Genomic DNA, 6590 nt, shown 5'->3' with positions numbered 1-6590 from the left:
GTACAACAGTATAATACTCCAACATGACTAAGTAACAAAAGTTCTAATTCTGGAGGCCTCAGTGTAAACATGTATACATATCTTCTGTAAGATTTAAACCATTAGGTTGTTTACTGTCTAGCTGAAGAATGTATTTGGTCTCAAGTTTTCTTAGCTGAGCCTCTCTATTGCCACCCCTTCTACTTGCACATATGGAATCAATAACATAGTACTGTAGCTGATTACTGTTACTTTGGTGGAATTCCTTGAAGCATTTTTTTTAAATTCACGGCACAATTCATGAATATCGCCGTACATACATCTTAAAAAACAAGGGTGGTCTCCCACACTTGCTTTTAATATTGCCCCTGGTTGGCCAGGTCCCGGGGGCATGCTGATTTTCATGAGGACGGTGTACGGGGTCCCCCTCCATTGCTAATTTATGCCCCAGGGACCACCATCTCCCTTGGGCTAATGTTAATGTTTGGAGGGCCACAAGGACGCCCCGGACCTTGGGGACCACCACTTTCTGGAGCTATGAATAAAAAATTATTAGGGGACCATGTAGAAGCCCCCGAGCCCTCGGGACCACAACTTCCCCATGGCCAAATACTTTTTTTAAATGAAGCAGGGCAGCTGCGTGGCCCACCTCCTGAGCCATATATGGCATGGGGAACACCAAGGGCGAGCTTGTGCACAAGTAAGGAAGGGTCTGCAGAGCCCTACCCCAGGAGACAATTATGGCCTAGGTGACTGCCACCCCCAGGTCTGGCTCCTGCTATGTCCTGAGCCATATATGGCCTTGGGAACCACCATCTCCCCAGAGCCGGCCCGTGCACAAGAAAGGAGGAGTCTGTGAAATTAAGGCCTTGGGTACTGCCACCCCCAGGGCTGGCTCCTGCTATGCCCGGGATATAGCTGTTTGCTTTTTGCTGGGCCCCCCTCCCGTTTGGCCCCTCTCCTCCATTAAATTGCAGAAGGATTCTAAGAAATGTGGTCCCCAGGTCTGATATCAGCCCAGGGAAAGGGGGCTCTGCAGCCCCCTCTCCCAATAAGACATAGGCAGGCCCTCTCAAATAGGGTCCCTGGGTCTGTTTTGGCCCCAGTGCACACGTTACAGAAATTAAACCTCAACGAGAAGCACTTACATATATAAACATAGCAGGTGCCCCAGTTGAAGCTCCACTTCTTTAAAGGACAAATGATCCTAACTCCTGGTCTTGGCAAAGACAAAGCAAGTGTATTTTCTCACCAATGCCATACTGAAAAATGATCTGAAATCCTCTGTGGAGGTGACTGCATTGTCAATATATTTGTATGCAATCTGTATGTGACTGTGATGAGTGGGTTCTTTCTTGTCCTATCCTCGTGAAAGCAGAGTCCATGGTTCTCCCTTTAAATTGTTAGGAGTATGCAAATGTAGAAATCACATAGATACTTCCATGTTAGGTTCCACCCTCCTTAGCAGTATTTGAAGTTCTTCCTGCCTTTTGCCATGAGGATGGACAGCTTAACAAGCGCCTCCCCCACCGTGTTTTTCATCAACTTGGTGAAGCGTTCTTGATGCTGAAGAATATGAGGCCATCTCGACCAAACAAAGAAGCACTTACTTCGTATAGTTATGAACAAGGACCCTTGTTTAGTGGAGATTCACCTTGTTGTAGTCTCTTTGTCTTCTCTATAAAAGGATTCATGTTAACACATATTTCTGGATAAAGACGCACCAGGAAAAATCACATTGACCAAATGCACATAAGGTCACTGGTGATATTTCTCCATGCTCCAATACGTAGCTGTAGTGTAGCATATGTACAGGACATTCTAGACATTTACCCAATGAGGTAGCATTTAGTAATTAACCAGTATAAAGAACTCAACTTTGGTAGTTATTTTATGCAAAACAGTATACTCTTGTTGGATAAAAGGGCAGGTGCACTTCCTTTGTGGCTGAGTCACTCACGCAGCAACTGACACTTAGATATCCACTCATACACTCAGGCACTCACACACCAACTGGCAGACCCACTCAGACACTGACTCACAGATGCATTCACACACTCAATCAAACTCTTATGCAACCACTCACAGACCCGTTCAGCCACTCACACAGCCAATCCCAGACCTATTCATACACTCATGCAGGAAATCACACACCCACTCAGAGACTCACAGTCACTCACAGATCGACTCAGAAACTAACGCACCCACTGCAGACCCGCATGGATACTCATGTACTCGCTCACAGACTGACTCTCACAATCATGGAGGCTCTCTGAGACATAATCAGACACTTTCACACCTACTAATAGACCCATTGAGACACTCACTCAAACACTCATGTACCAACTCTGACAGACACTCCTGCACCCTATCACAGGCCCACTCAGTCGCCCATGCACCCACTCATACACCCACTGAGACACTCACACCCTCCCTCACACACCAATTGAGACACTCATGCACTCACTCACACACTCACTCTCAAAGATAACAGGTTACAGTTAGGAAATAAAAGGTAAAAAAAACTTACAAATTCACTGAAAAAAAACCAAAGGTTACACAGACATAGTTAGGAAATAGAATTAAAAAACCTTAGAAATTCCCTGAAAAACAAAAGATTACAGGGATGTTTTAGTTAGGCTCAAATTTCACTCATACAAAACCAGTGAAATTCAACCGTTATAGTTAGCTGAGCTAACTATAACTTATACCCCCTAAAATGCACTGCTTATGACCTCACATATTACATCACTCATGATATGGTCAGTGACACCACAGATGGCATCTCAATCGACATAATTGATTACATCATCCACAGAACCACTCACATACCCACTCACACCACCACACAACCTCTCATACACCCGCTGACCAACCCATGCAAATGACTTACACATTCACTTACTCATCCACAGAGCCACTCACACACTCACTCATTTACCCATACACATACTCACACAGCCACCCACTCACCCATACCCTCACTCATACAGTCACTCAAATAACCAGTCACTCACCTATACACCTACTCCCACTTATTCACCCATGCAGCCACTCACACACGCAGTCACTCACCCTTATAGCCTCTCAACAGAGCCACTCACACATCCGCTTACATACCCATTCATACATCCATGCAATCACTCAGACGTCTATTCACTCACCTATACAGCCACTCATACAGTCACTCTCCAATACAACCACTCCCACATCCATTCTGTTAACCAAACACCCACTCAAACAGCCACTTCTGCACCCTTACAGTGACTTACACATGCAGTCACTCAACCATAAAGTCACTCAGACAGCCGCTCACTCACCCACACAACTGCTCACACACCCACATATTCACCCATACAGCCACTCAAAAACCCACTTATTCACCCAAACAACCACTCAAACAACCATTCACACACCCGGTCGCTCACACAACCACTCAAACACGGATACACACAGTCACTCACATAATATATGTTAAAAATAGTATCACATAATATATATCAGAAATAGTATCAGTCGATTTATACAAATAACATTTTTTAGTACCATATTATATATGTTTAACACATACATGTTTAGGAAATACTCACAATCGCTTGGTGATAACATCAGTGATGTCATTTGAGATGTCAGGAGTGATGTCACTGACCATGTCATGAGTGATGTAATATGTGAGATCTTTAGCAGTGCATTAGGGGGGCGTAAGTTATAGTTAGCTCAGATAACTATAACTGTTGAATTTCACTGCTTTTGTAGTAGTGAAATTTGATCCTAATTGGTTTTTACAGTGAATATATACGCTCTCCACTTTATTTATTTATTTATTTTATTTATTTTATTTATTTATTTATTTATTTATTTATTTATGGTTTTGTATAGCGCCTGATTCAATTCCCGAAGGGATATCTCTGCGCTTGTGCTTCTACTGGTAATCTCTGACAGAGTATTGTGGTTGGTTGATTATGGCTGTGGTATGAGGAGGCTATACCTATGGCATGGTGTAAAGGTAGGTTTTTAGATTTTTTCTAAAGGATTCAAGGCTTGTGATTTGTTTCAGACCTGGTGGTAGGGAGTTCCAGAGGGCAGGGCCCTTATAGGAGAGGGACTGTCCTCCCTGTCTGGCTCTTCTGAACTTTGGAACTAGGAGTAGGTGATGGCTGCTGCATCGTAGCGTGCGTCCAGGAGTGTATGGAACACATTTTTCCTTTAGATATCTGGGACTGGAGCCAAACAGGCATTTATGTATGGTGACACATATCTTGAATTTCACGCGTTGCTTTACTGGTAGCCAGTGAAGTTGGTGAAGAAGGGGGCGGCAGGGGGTTCTGGGAGGGGCATTGAGGATTAACCTTGCTGCAGTGTTTTGCACTATTTGCAATTTCTTCAGTTGTTCCTCATTAGCTGATATATAGAGGCCATTGCAGTAATCCATCCTACTTATTATTAGGGTCTGAACAAGCGTTTTTCTGTGGTTGTCTGGTAGAAATGGGAAAACACGTCGGAGCAACCCAACCACACGGAAACATGCCCCTGTGACTTGGGTAGTGTGTTCCTTAAGTAGGAGAGCCTGGTCCAGACGGATGCCAAGATTTTTAACTGTTTGTTTCGGGGTAGGGACAGGTCCCAACTCTAAGGGCCACCAGTCAGGGGACCACGTTAGAGTTGCCCCTCTAAACAACATAACCTCAGTTTTGGGCACGTTGCATTGTAGGTAGTTTTGTGACATCCAGTGTGCCACTGCTCTCATACCGTCCGCAAATGATTTTTGGACTGCAGGTGTGAGAGTGTGGAATGGAAATAATAGCTGTGTGTCATCAGCGTATGACACCGGGGTGAAGCCATATGATCTTACAATATTTGCCAAGGGGGCCACATACACGTTAAAAAGCGTGGGGCTTAGGGATGAGCCTTGTGGCACACCCTTGGTAAGCTCCCTGAAGGTGGAGGAATGGGAGCCTATCTTGACTCCTTGTGGTCGTCCTGAGAGAAAGCTTTCCAACCATGACATAGCCATCCCTCCTATGCCCACATCTCTCAATCGGCCGAGAAGGAGTTCATGTGACACCGTGTCGAAGGCAGCGGATAGATCTAACAGCACCAGAATCATTGAGCCTCCTTCATCAAGTGACATCCTGATGTTGTCGGTCACTGAGAGGAGGGCTGATTCGGTGCTGTGATTCACTGATGTTGTCGGTCACTGAGAGGAGGGCTGATTCGGTGCTGTGATTCAGCCTGAACCCAGAATGAGAGTGGTCCAGGCCCTCCCCTGCCTCGATGTAGTTTGACAGGTGTGTATTCACATGTTTCTCGGTCAATTTACTGAGATATGGCAAAAGGGAGATGGGACGGAGATTGGAGAGGTCTGACAATGGTATTTCGGCATTCTTTCGGATGGGGTTGACCACTGCTTTTTTCCATTCTGCTGGTACATGCCCTTCTCTGAGGGAGTGATTTATGACTGTTTGGATGTGAGGTCCTAATAGGGTGCTCAAGGGGGCCATCATTTTTGCAGGTACTAGATCATTGGGGGTGCCTGATTTTATATGGCTGGTGAGGAGAACTATCCAGAGTTGTCTGCTTCCGATTTTGCAGAATGCATTCACACTCAAAGCATCAACATGTATCGTTTTGACTCATACTGGGAGCTCGCTTGTGTCTGGACAAATCTATACCTCTCTAACGAGAGCAAAACACAAGTCAGAGTTGTGTTTATACATTCCAGGTTGGCTTGGATGGCATTTTACCAATCCAAAACTGTAATATTATTCCCAGATTGATAAAAGGCTTTTGTCATTTTATAGCTCAGCATGGATGGCACTCTGCTAATCCTATGCTTAAAGACGTTGCTGTATAAATGGTAAAAGGCTTTTTCCCTTTCTAGCTCAGCGTGGATGGCACTGTGCCAATCCTATACTTAAAAATGTTGCAAGAAAAAAAGACATTTGAGGTGAGCAGATTCAGAATGTCGCTGATGTTGCTGAATGCTCCACATAGGAGCTGCTCTTCACCTAAATGTGGGAATTACCGAGAGTTCTCTGCTTCCTATTTTGCATATATATATATATTATATATATATATATATATATATATATATATATATATATATATATATATATATATATATATATATATATTACCTACTGGCGGTCGCCAGTAGGTATATATAGTTAGGATTTTTTCTCTATGGGTTTTTTGAAAATTCTATGTCTAATAACTTTGGCGTTTGTGGACGGAATCGGCTGAAATTTTCAGGAAAATGGCACATTTTGTTTCTGAGCAGCCCTTGAAAATTTGGGGGGGGTTCGTCCAGTGGGGGCCGAGAAAAAAGGGGGGTCCCAAAACGTGTTTTTAACATTGAGTTTTCCATAGGGCGGTTGGCCTCACTTTTAGCCCGAACGGCTGAATGGATTTGCACGAAACTTGGCAAAATTGTAGGGACTGGTAGCCCGATGTGCCTTTTGTAGGTCTCAATATATGTGCTCCAGTGGATTTTGAGAAATTAACGTTTAAAAAAAGATATATATCTGTAACAGCGGACCGGTTAGCGCTCTGGTTCGCGGACTTTTCGCGCAACGGAGCTTTGTGAAGCGAAGCTGATTGGTTCTCCGGCG

The sequence above is a fragment of the Lissotriton helveticus genome, chromosome 11 (assembly GCF_964261635.1).
Source record: "Lissotriton helveticus chromosome 11, aLisHel1.1, whole genome shotgun sequence".
NCBI lineage: Eukaryota > Metazoa > Chordata > Amphibia > Caudata > Salamandridae > Lissotriton > Lissotriton helveticus.
The sequence above is the reverse complement of the archived record's forward strand: the minus strand, read 5'-3'. Positions refer to the sequence as shown.